We start from the raw sequence: 12,142 nt of genomic DNA, 5'->3' as shown, positions 1-12,142 counted from the left end.
CTCATTGTTCCCCTTCTTCTAGCTAACCTCTTCTAGCTTAATCTCTGTCCTTAACATTCAGCTAAAATATGGAAGCCTTCCTTGACAAATCCCCATCCCGTCTGTCTTAGACTCTCCTCTGCTGTGCATTCTTTAGCACCCTGTGTCTACCCATTTAATAGCAGTGGATGAGTGCCACACTCTTTAGAAACAACTCCCTTTTTAATGGCATATTTTATTATAAGTGCAACATTCTTTAAACAAAGCTCCATTAAGGCAGGTACCTTCTTTTTTATCTGTCCCAAGAGCTAAGGATGATATTTACACCACAGATTTGCAATAAATGTTTCCTTAATGAATACATATTTAAAACGAAGCAATATATGTTTTCTACAACACTAGGAGTGACACATAACTCAAAGGTCAGCCACATAAAATCGCCCTTATTTTAAATCAAAATGGTTAATTATTGGCAATTACATATGATTCTCCTTCTAACTAACACTTGTTTAATACATATTGATTAAGCACAGCATAGTGATGACTATTATATCTGAGATCTCAACATAATTGTAAGCAGACTGTAATGAGAATCACGGTATGAAATAAATATAAGGTTAATTTCATCAGTCCTCTGCAGTTATAGGTAATGCATTAATTCATAGGGCAGCCTACATACCCAGAGTTACATAAGCCACTAAATAAATGAAAGAGAAATATTGGTCACTAGTTCAAAACAGCTTCTTTTGGAGTCTTACAGGCACGACTGTCATACTCTATTTCTCTTAAAATATAGTTTGACAGATTATGACTGGTTTATTTCTGCTGGAGTCTATTGATTATTGACATTGGTGACTCTGAAGCATCAAGTATTTGATTCAAAAATGTATTCAGCCTGTGTGTGCTGATATTTTTATAAAATAACAAGAAAGTTTTATAATTATTCCAACTAGCAAAGCAACTGGATCTATTTTTAATACTGCTTTCATTAAGCAAAGAATTTGTAGGCTAAATGTCCATAAATTGAATTTTATGATTTATCTTCCCTTATTTCTAAAGATCTGAATGTTATGTTAGTATATATTATATACATTCTTATATATACTCCTATATATTTATATAGGAATGTATATGTGTGTGTGTGTGTGTGTGTGTGTTTCTAAAAGGAATTAAGCATTATAATATATCTCAGAACCAATTCTTTTACTAGAGGGGACAAATCAGTAAAAACTAGAATTATGTTGCAAAAACACTGTTACCCATCTGTTACTCAGCCACATGAAACTGTTCATTGCAGCCATCTTACTTAGGGTTTTGTATGATGCACTCATGCACGAAAAGACGTCAAGCTCCTACATGTGGTTTTAGTAGCATCACACTATCAGTTAAACATTCTGTCTTATTGATTTTCACTTCTTCAGTTGACATTATTTGGAGCAGTATTTGGAGCAGTATTTTTTCAGATCCATACACTAAATCACATGCAATATTTAAATTGGTTACAAGACCACATGTTTCCTGCCAAGGAACATTTTTAAATTTGCAACTCACCACTGCTTGTATGGTTTCTCATCTATAGGAAATGGTTCTAATTCAACAGCTTCTTGCCTGAGTTGCCATAACAAAGATCTGAGATGGTCCTGCCGTTGGTATTTCTCACGTTAGCCTAAAATCAAAGCAAAAACAGGGTCAAGTTTGATTTTAATATTTAAATGGGGATTTCACCTGCATTTAGAAAATAAGAACATTGACAAAAACAAAGAGTTATGGGTTGAAGGATGCAGAGAGAGGGAATAGAACATCTATCTCAAGGTAGTTTACTCTGTTCAAATTTATCACAAACACAAGGACTTTGGTGTTACCAACACCAAAATAGCTAGATACTTTAAAATTTGAACATAAGCCCAATTAGTAATTGTCAACTTGGTTGATATGGCTTTGGTTTTGTGATAGAAGGCACCCTATTCAGCTTCAACTGGGACAGCTCCACTGTTACATGTTTGCACAATATGCTTCTCACAGAAGAACAATGGGTTTGGAGATGGGTATTATACCTTAGTGGTAGGGCACATGCTTAGCATGCACGAGGTCTTGGGTTCAATCCCCAGTATCTCCATTATTAAAAGAAAACAAAGCAAAGGAAGGAAGGAAGAAACATTGTAAATCAACTGCAATGGGTTCATATGGAACAACGGGTTAAAAAGCTATGAATAATAGGAGGTGGAGAAGTTCGAAAATCTCTAAAGCATGTGAGATATAATAAAACTAAACTCAAATTGGTGTGAAGCTACAATGAGATGCATGTATGTATGTTTTCCCATAATTTGATTCAGTTACAAAAGTGGGTCTGTAACTTCAATCTGCAACTGTTAATTTTCGACATTATAGTGGACCACATTCTCCAGGACTATGCCAGTTTCCGATGAATGTTCTACCCATTATCAAACCACAACTTTTGATTTCTAGTTTAGAAAGTATGGTCACCATTCCCCAAATAAACGTCCTCTCTGCCTCAAGGAAGAGTCCCTTTCCCGGCCAAGTGCTTACAACTGCTGCTGGAATTCCTCCCTCACCACATCTCCCCACCACTGCCCAACCCCACCATCCCAATGTGGCCTACCGCCATCTCAGAGGAGTGGGCTTCTTTCTTCTCCTAATCTCTATTATATTTATTGAATACGGGCCCTTGATCATACACCATCTTTGTTAATTAATCTCATCTCCATAAGCAATTATAAACTCCAAATGGCAGAAATGCTGCGTTACAGCTTCCCAAACTCTTTCACCTGTAGAACTTAGCCCTGTACTTGGGAGACATTCATCTAAGGAGTATCGACTGTGTCCCTACTATGTGCGAGGCAGACACAGTCAGTCCCTGACAGAGATGATGCAGTAGAGAACACAGGAAGCTCAGGAATAGGCAGTTACTGCAGTGTGTGTGGTAAGTGCTGTGACAGAGGAAGCACAGACACTGAATAAACATGCCAAATACACAGGCCTCAGCCTTACCTCGCTGTCAAACTTTCAGATCCTATCTCCGATGTATGAGAAGAGGACAATTACTTTAAGAAACTCATTTTCAGGAAGCACATGGAGCACCCAGGCAGGTTAACATCCAAAAACCAGGAGGCAGTTTTACTTCTATGAAGACAAGTTGCTAAGATGAATTCCTAGTGTATTTAAGTCATTGCTGAGTTGTGTGTGGGGGGGGTTATCACCCTGTTTCCTCGCTCTCTCTCTCACACATACACACATGTACTCACACACGTGCGCTCACACACACACACACACACACACACACACACAATATAGCAAAACTCCTGTTTATTACCAAGCAGGGTACTCTGCAGATGCCTTATGGCCTTGGGGTAGAACTTCACTTCACACTTGCACACCATATGGAGTTTTGGAGCAGCTACGGGTTGGGAACGCTTCTAAGCAAACTTCAGTCCTTTCTTCTTCCATTCAAAACTTTAATTTCCATTTCTAGGAGCATTAGTTCTATAAGCTTATGGGTTTCACATCTCCTAGTCACCAGGGATAAGATCAGTGAGAAAGGCCATAGTGACTCATTATGAATCTAAAATGTCAATTCAACTAGAAAATCCTCTATCAAAATTATAAACTTGCAGTCCCCTTTCCAACTAAAAATTTTTCTTTTGATCAAGGCATTTTTCAGTATTATCTGAAGTCTCCATTTAGAGTTTCTACTGAGATTCATAATTAGAAATAGAGTTCTCTTCCATTAAATGAGGCGGGGGGGGGTAGAATCTAAACCATAACAGATTTTCCACTTTGCCCCTCTTTGCCTTGATTTTTCTTATAAGGATAAAATGTACTCAAACTGAAAAATCTTTAGTCAAAACCTTACAACTTTGCTATGAAAATATGTACAGACAGGTAAATTTCTGAGAATCCAAGCTCCAATTCTAAATCACATTTTCTCTCTCAAACAATCAATATGCAGCATGATCTTTTATCTGAATCAGCAGCAATGTCTCATCTTAGACTTATGTAACGCAATCAATGTATCTAATATGCTAAGGAAACAAATGGATTCTGTTCTTTCTGCATTAGCGTCTCCCCCAGTAGTCTCCAGGCCCAACTTCTCCCACGAGTCCTGGGTCCTCAGCAGGAGGTGGGAGAGATGCATGTGTTGTGGAAGGAGGCACTCAGCCTGCAGCAAACACAGCCTGTACTCCTTTCATGTCATTCCTGGACACTTCATGCCTCTTTCTGCCTAAGTGTTGCAATGTCCAAGCAAATGCTTAAAAGAGACTGCCAGAGCAAATAGTAGGGCAAAGGAGAAAGAATTTAAAATGTTATTCTAATTGAAGGAAGCCTCTCTTGCTTTGAGTCCATTATTCTCATTAGCAGCTAAGCAATTATTCGATTTGAACACAGCAATCCATGTAAAGTCTTAGGGCTACAAATGTGACCTGCAGCCAGAACACAGGCAGGAAGGGAGAGCATCTGTCCTTGTGCTTAACAAACGAGAAAAACTCAATTTGTCTTTATCTTTTATCATCAGTATTAAAAGACTTTTCCACTAAGATTCATTTACATAAAGCCACAAAAAAAAAGAACTTAAAAAAGAAAGAACCTCCCTTTAAATACGAGAGGCTTTACCTTTAAGTATGAGAGGCTTTTTCGCATTACTTAAATTAGGCAGATTCCTTTTGCTTATGATATTCCTACAGGAATCCTATGAATTTTCCCGTAATTTAAAAATATACAGATATTTTATGGCACCCACAATCAATTCTCAGTTCATTCTAACCTTGAAAAATATTGACCACATACTATGAAACCATTAAATACTAACAGCTGCAGACGTACCAGACAATGACAGCGAAAACACACTTGGTCCCTCTGGGGTCTGTTCGTAAACATCCCCTTCCAGCCCGGCACACACTCCTCCCCACAGCAGATGCTGTTCTAGGGCAGGCAAGCAGGAAGCTGCAGGCAGCCGATTTTTCCCACTCTACATAAAATGCCTTACTGCCTCATCATCAAGAATCTCTTTATGAAGAAAACTGTGAAGATTTTGTAACACCAGGAGATTGTCAAATTAAGATACTTTGCAACAACAGGAGGGAGTGATAATGCAAATGAGGAAGCAGGAAGATTCTTTGATATCTAAGGTCAGACCACCTTTGTCATCTGATTTTCTAATTCCGTTGTGAGGGAGAGAAAATCTAGTTTGCTCTAGGTGATTAAAAAAAAAAAAAAAAAGCTAATCCAGTACTTTATGTCAGTTTTAAGAGTGAGATCAAGGCGGAGAAGGGAATACATACCAGAGGCAGCAAAACTGCTACATCCAGAACTGTCCGGCTCCTACAATCCAATGGCTCCAAAGCGGAGTCCGAAGCTTGCGAGCTCATTCATGAGCTCCAGCATCACTGTCTATGTTTACAACATAAACATCACCTAAGACAGAAAATTTACAGACGCCTTTCTGAGAGAAATAGCCATTCCTGCAACCATTTTAAATACGTAGATCAGCATTCTGTGAGCTCTTCTGGGGTCTGACAACTAGCAGACTAGGGACGGAAGGAGAAATTGGACCTTGGGCTGGCAATGCCTGGTGCACTTAGACCCATTTTCCTTCAGTCTGAACTGTGGCCTGTCCCAGAGGACTTAGCCTGCCTCTCTCTGGTTCGTTCACAAAAAGTTATCATCAACACACCATAAGCAGGCAGGGCTGCCGTACAGAGGCTGTCAGGCTCTGCAGCAAAGACAGCCCATGTAAACAACCCTGTGATTGCTTCAGAGCTGACTGCCATGGGATAAGCCATTCTTTTTCTGTGGCCAAATTGCTGTACCCTGGGAGTTATGTTTTCAGGGGGTAAAAGCAGAGACTCAGTCTCTAGATTTAAATAGAAAGGGGAAAAAAATATATATATGTATGTAATTTTCTTGAAATATCTCTAGCCTTGATTTACTTGAAGATTTTCCAATAAATCACATTTATTTTGCTGCAGGCACAAATACATAAATTCTGATAAATATATTGTCAAGCTCATTTCTGATGATGTATCTCTTTTTCCAAATGAGCTTTGACATTTCTAGGGGACACAGTATCCCAGTACAGAGTACCTGGGAACCATGCCATAAAGGAAAAAAAAAAAAAAGCTGCCTGCTGTGACTTGGAGATCACTTTCTTAAAGGGACCCCTTACCTGTGTGACTGCAGTGGTAATGTTTCCTCTGATCTCTAACCTGACCCCTGTTCTGTGTTCCTCTCCCCACCCCAAATTTAGTCTAGAGTGTCTCTGCGAGAGTAATGCCGTTAGTTTTGCAACTAAAATATAAAAATACCATTCCCTACTGCAGTATGTAAATATGTCCCAAAATATTTATTTATGTAACATTTCTCAGAAAGCAACCATAAACGCATAACTTAAAGATATGATTTTTTAATGTTTCATGGAACCTATAACATTTCTTAGCTATGGGACTGAGGTCGGCACTTCTAACAAGCACAGCTGTTCTCTGTCTCTGGTTTTCTTTTCTCTTCTGTAGCTCTGCATTGGTCTAAAAACCCCTGGTCACAATAAAAATGCTCCCTCCCACCCTCTGCCAACCTTCATTCCAAACAGAAAGGTCTCAACACGCCCAAGTCTAGAGAGAGATGCTCCGCACAGAAGGAAAGGCTGGTGGCTTCTTGCCTCAGAGATAGTTCACTTCATTAACCTGCTTTCCACCCCATCTCTGACCCCCTCTCCCACGCTTGCTCTCCCGCCACACCAGGAGCAACCAACAGACATCACCCCACCCTCCAAAAACCAGGTTAGAACCCAGAATGAGCAAAGAGCCACCTACCATTCCGTGCTTGAGAACTAGGATCCTGATCCAGCAGTGTTTGCCCCAGAAATCCTCCCTACTTGTTTTTCATAACCACATTCCGAACTGTAATAAGGAATAGATTCTTTGGAGGTGGGGAAATTGTTTAAAATTAATGATGGACAGATGATTTCCAAGAAAACCCAATCTTAAAGTCACTCAAGCCCCTAGAAAGTGAGGGGTGATGAGAAAAAAGGAAAATTGTAAAAATGAAAAAGGAAAGGGAAAAGGTAAGCATATAACAAGCACCAGCCACCCCCATAAAAATAAAAAGAGAAGGGAAGGCTTAAAAAAAAGAAGAAGAAAAAAAGTGGCTTGCTGAATCACCCTCTTTCACTGCCTGGAAACCATTGTGCAGCGTGATGCTGCCTGTACCATTGTGGAACCTACCAGAGGAGACGGACAGAGGGCTTGGGGAATGGGGTTGCTATGGCAACCGAAAGGAGCACACGTGACGTCAAAGCCCAGAGAGGTCTAGGGAGGGGTAAGAGGGGGAAAGGAAAAAAGGAAAAAGTCTATGTGCGGCTATAGCTACTGTGTTTTCCGATGAAATGAGGACCAGGCAAAATGGAAAGGAATAGGGCTCGCTGGCAACCACTATCAGCAGCCAGGACATCAGGCAGCCAGTCTGCACAACCCGGAGAAACAACCGGCTCTATGCAGCCCTGGCAGGCACACAGCAGCACTGAGGAGCAAATGCTCACAGACCAAAACACCGTTGGAAATACAGTCAATCCCTGCCTTTCAACTAGCTCAGCTTTTTGCAAACAGCACAACAAGAGACATGTAGCATCTCAAACTGTCAAAGCAAACAAGGATGGTAATAACCTCAGAGGCGAAGTAAGCATTCGGGTCCCGCCTGGACCCCAGAGATTATTTGCATAGCACAATTTCTCTTCTCTGGCTCCTTGTCTTTCATAAAAATCCTAAATAAATACCCACTAAAAAAAAAACTCAACAAAGACTCTTAGATTGCAGTTTGAATGTGGAAAGAAAGTAATGATAATCTGAGTTCACAAATCAGAACTCTTTTCTTTTTAATTGGGATAATTCTTTAGAAAACAGATACAAATTGCATTATTACTATTTGGGGAAGATATCTCAATTTTACTTAAGTAATTTGCCCTGCTTTTGACTGTTAGAGTATATTTTTAAGTTTCCATACAATTTTAACACCTATTTTCTAGAATGAGAGCAGTTAACTGTGTCCACAATTTTTTTAATTATTAAATTTTTTCAACCTTTAAAAAATATTCTTTACACAAGGAAAAATTTCAATATATATTTGGCCTAACCAGCTTCAGCCCTTGGGATTCTCAAGTTACATAATCGAACCAAATTCCTTTTTTGCTTTAACAACTTTAAGGTGGGTTTCTGTCTATTGTAACCAAATAGGACTGAGTTTTATATCATTCTACGTTATGTTTTAGATCTAGCATGCCTAATGAATGAGGAGCTTCCTCCGTATGTTAACAGGAAGCATACAACATGCAACAGATATACAAGATATACCACTATAAACCAAGCAGTGATGACAGACACTGAAACACATCATAAAACTGTACAGGACCACATCAGGTTTTGTGTTCTTGCTGCTGCTGCTGCTGCTGCTGCTGCTGCTGCTGCTGCTGCTGCTGCTGCTGCTGCTGCTGCTGCTATTTTTTTTAAGGAGGGAATCTAGGGGGAAAAGTCCTGCATGAGTTTTCTGTCATTTTCATCCATTTGGGCAAGTTTTTGGATGTTGCTTTAATTTCGAGTTCAACCAGAAACAGTTGATTATTAACTTGTAGTCTTGGCAATGGGCGTATCTATAAGACAACTGTGTCTCAAGCAAAAATACGTATTGATTAGCCAAACAACTGGCATTCAAGATTTTAAGTTACTTTAAGTTTTGATATCAAAAGTCAATTCCCAATAACTGGATATCAATGAGGAAAAAAGAATTTTAACTCTTACCTCACATTGGAAACACAAAAATTAATTCAAGATAAATTATACACTGAAACACACAAGTTAAAATCTATAAAGCTGTTAGAATAAAATGTACCTTTTAGAAGAAAAACATAGCTTTCTGTTCCTGGAATAGGCAAAGATTTCTTTGGACACAGAAAGCACTCACCATAATAGAAAAAGAAAAATAGACTTGATGAAAATTAAAAGCTTCCACTTACCCAAAGTCACCATCAAAGAAAACAGACAGCCACAGACTAGAAGAAAATGCTCTTGATACATACACCTGAAAATCTTCTTGATATACACAAATTCTAGGTTACACAAAAATATTCTACAACCCAATAATAAAAACAAACAATTTTGTTTAGTGAGCAAAAGTCTTCAGCAGGCACTTGACAAAGGAAGATATATAAATGGTTGATGAGTACATAAAAAAGTATTCAACATCACTGGTCATCAGTGAAAGACAAACTAAAACTGCAGTGAATGCCACCTCCACCAAAATGGCTAAAACTGGAAACACTAACAACACTAAATATTGAGTAGGATATGGAGAAACCAAAACTCTCCTACATCGCTGGTGGGAGTATAAAATGATAAAACTACTTTGGGAAATGATTTGGCAGGTTTTTTACATGATAAACATATACCTACAGTATGACTCAACAATTCTGTTCACAGATAGTCAGCTAAGAGAATAGAAACATATGTCCACAAAAAAAAAAGTTATATATAAATGTTTATGACAGCTTTATTTATAATTGGTAAAAATCAGAAACAACTCAAAGTGTATTAACAGAAGAATGGATAAGCAAAGTATGGAATATTCATATAGTAGAATACTAGTTACCAATAAAAATAGAATGACAACTATGAATAGGCTAAAGTCAATCATTTTCTTCCATCAGGTGTTAACTCTTGATGGCACAAGTCACAAAGGGTGGCAGATGCTAACATTGCACTGGGCTGTATTTTACAATTTAGGGTTTTAATTCTCAACCTACTCACTTCAATAATATTTAGATTCACAGCGAAAAACAGAATGTGACAATGAATATATGTATGTTCACGTATAACTGAATAATTGTGCTCTACACTGGAATTTGACACAACATTGTAAAATGACTATAACTCAATAAAAAATGTAAAAAATAAAAAATAATATTTAGATGATTCAAATGGTCTTTTAAGTTTGTTTTATACACTATGGAAAAATTAACTTACTAAAATTAGATCATTTAATATAAATTAGTTTTAAAAAAAATCAACAAATCAACACCTAAATAGATCACATTCCTTACTGGATAAAACCAAACTCTGGAGAGGGTGTGGAGAAAAGGGAACCCTCCTACACTGTTGGTGGGAATGTGGTTTGGTGCAGCCATTATGGAAAACAGTATGGAGATTCCTTAAAAAACTAAAAATAGACTTACCATATGATCTAGCAGTCCCACTCCTAGGCATATATCTAGAGGGAACCTTAATTCAAAAAGATACATGCAACCCAATGTTCATAGCAGCACTATATACAATAGCCAAGACATGGAAACAACCTAAATGTCCATCAGCAGAGGACTGATAAAGAAGTTGTGGTATATTTATACAGTAGAATACTATTCAGCCATAAAAAAGAATAAAATAATGCCATGTGCAGCAACATGGATGGACCTGGAGATTGTTATTCTAAGTGAAGTAAGCCAAGAAGAGAAAGAAAAATATCATATATTATCACTTATATGTAGAATCTAAAAAAAAGGGGGGGGCACAAATGAACTTATTTACAAAACAGAAATAGACTCACAGACAAAGAAAACAAACTTATGGTTACCAGTGGGGAAGGGAGGTGGGAAGAGATAAACTGGGAGTTTGAGATTTGCAGGTACTAACTAATATACATAAAATAGATAAACAACAAGTTTCTACTGTAATATCTTATAGTAACCTATAACAAAAAAGAATATGAAAATGAATATATGCATGTATATGTATGACTGAAGCATTATACTATATACCAGAAATTGATGAAACATTGTAAATTGATATATATATACAATAAATATATATATACAAAAAAATAAAGTTTTGAAACTCCAAATTAAAAAATAAATAAAATAGATAAACCAGTTCACACGGTACAGCACAAGGAAATATATACAATGTCTTGTGGTAACTTATGGTGTCCCTTATCAATATTGGTCCCAGAGTAGGGTCCCCAACTAGTCTTCATTCACCAGGGACTTCCCAGCAAGTCCCACATCCCAGGAAACCCCTTAGTCCCATGCAAATTGGGAAGGCTGACACCCTATCCCAGAGTCTAGAATGGACTTCAGCCCTCAGATGAGAATTAAAGGTCTCAGCTGCAAAAAAAAAAAAAAAAAAAAAAAAAAAGAGAGTTACAGAAGAAGTCCAAGAGTTCACTATAACAGTGATGTTGTCATAAAGGAATGTCACCTAGCTACACTTTCAACAGTTAGATATCTGGGTTATAAATTAGGATAGTTGGTAAGAGGGTACAAATGGTTTAATAAACATAAACAAGATTATGAAGGATAAATCAATGAATTTGGTGAGTGAACGGATATGAAGGGAATTCAGAGAGTCAGCATTGACTTGGATTCACTTTCATTTCAAGATATATAATAATGCTTCTCTCAGAAAGTCAGTCATGTATCTTTCATGACACTTCCACTTGAGGAACACTTGTCACAAAACAATTCCGTAATTTAAAATCCTCAGATATGTTGCAAACAATAACTCCCTTTTGAAAAGTCATATTGCATATCACTAAATTAAAAGCACTAAGAAAACTTAAGGGTAAAAATAACTATTTAAGTTTCTTAAAAGTAAATCAAAACTTATATCTCAACTTTTCAAATGTAATTTTTAATCAATATGTTTCATCATTCTATTTGGATAGGAAACACATGACCAACAGTTTACTATGGCCATAATAATCTTCAGTGGAGTAAACTTAAAATATTAATGGTTCCTCACATGGTACAATCCCATTTCTGGGTATTTATCTGAAGAAAACAAAAACACTAACTTGAAAAGATATCTGCACTCCCAAGTTCATTGCAGCATTATTTACAACAGCCAAGATATGGAAGCAACCTAAGTGTCCACCAGTAAGTGAATGAATAAAGAAGATATGGTGTCGGTGTGTGTATGTGTGTGTGCACACAATGGAATATTATTGAGCCATAAAAAGAATGAAATCTTGCGGTTTGTGACAACATGAATGGACCTTAAGGGCATTATGCTAAGCAAAATAAGTTAGAGAAAAATGAATACATATGATCTTACTTACATGTAGAATCTAAAACAAACAAACAAAAAAAGCTCATACAGAGAATAGATTAGTG

The 12,142-nt window shown here is 37.4% G+C and overlaps 1 protein-coding gene across 20 annotated transcripts in view; it reads right to left on the bottom strand.

The window, feature by feature from the left end:
* Window positions 1–12,142, bottom strand: part of MAPK10 (mitogen-activated protein kinase 10) — a 441,743-nt gene that overhangs the window by 249,903 nt on the left and 179,698 nt on the right. For 6 of the 20 annotated variants that reach the window (XM_032498652.1, XM_032498639.1, XM_032498663.1 and 3 more), the window contains exons 1-2: window positions 5,277–5,534; window positions 1,531–1,645 (exon numbers count right to left, since the gene is read on the bottom strand). The gene's annotated coding sequence lies outside the window, so the exon portion shown is untranslated. Of the gene's footprint in view, window positions 1–1,530; window positions 1,646–5,276; window positions 5,544–6,803; window positions 7,254–12,142 lie in introns of those variants that run through there. The other 14 variants (XM_032498595.1, XM_032498590.1, XM_032498619.1 and 11 more) reach the window with 9 other exon arrangements.

This window comes from Camelus ferus, chromosome 2 (assembly GCF_009834535.1).
Source record: "Camelus ferus isolate YT-003-E chromosome 2, BCGSAC_Cfer_1.0, whole genome shotgun sequence".
Classification (NCBI taxonomy): Eukaryota; Metazoa; Chordata; class Mammalia; order Artiodactyla; family Camelidae; genus Camelus; species Camelus ferus.
Note: the sequence above shows the minus strand (reverse complement) of the source record. Positions and strands in the feature narration are given on the sequence as shown.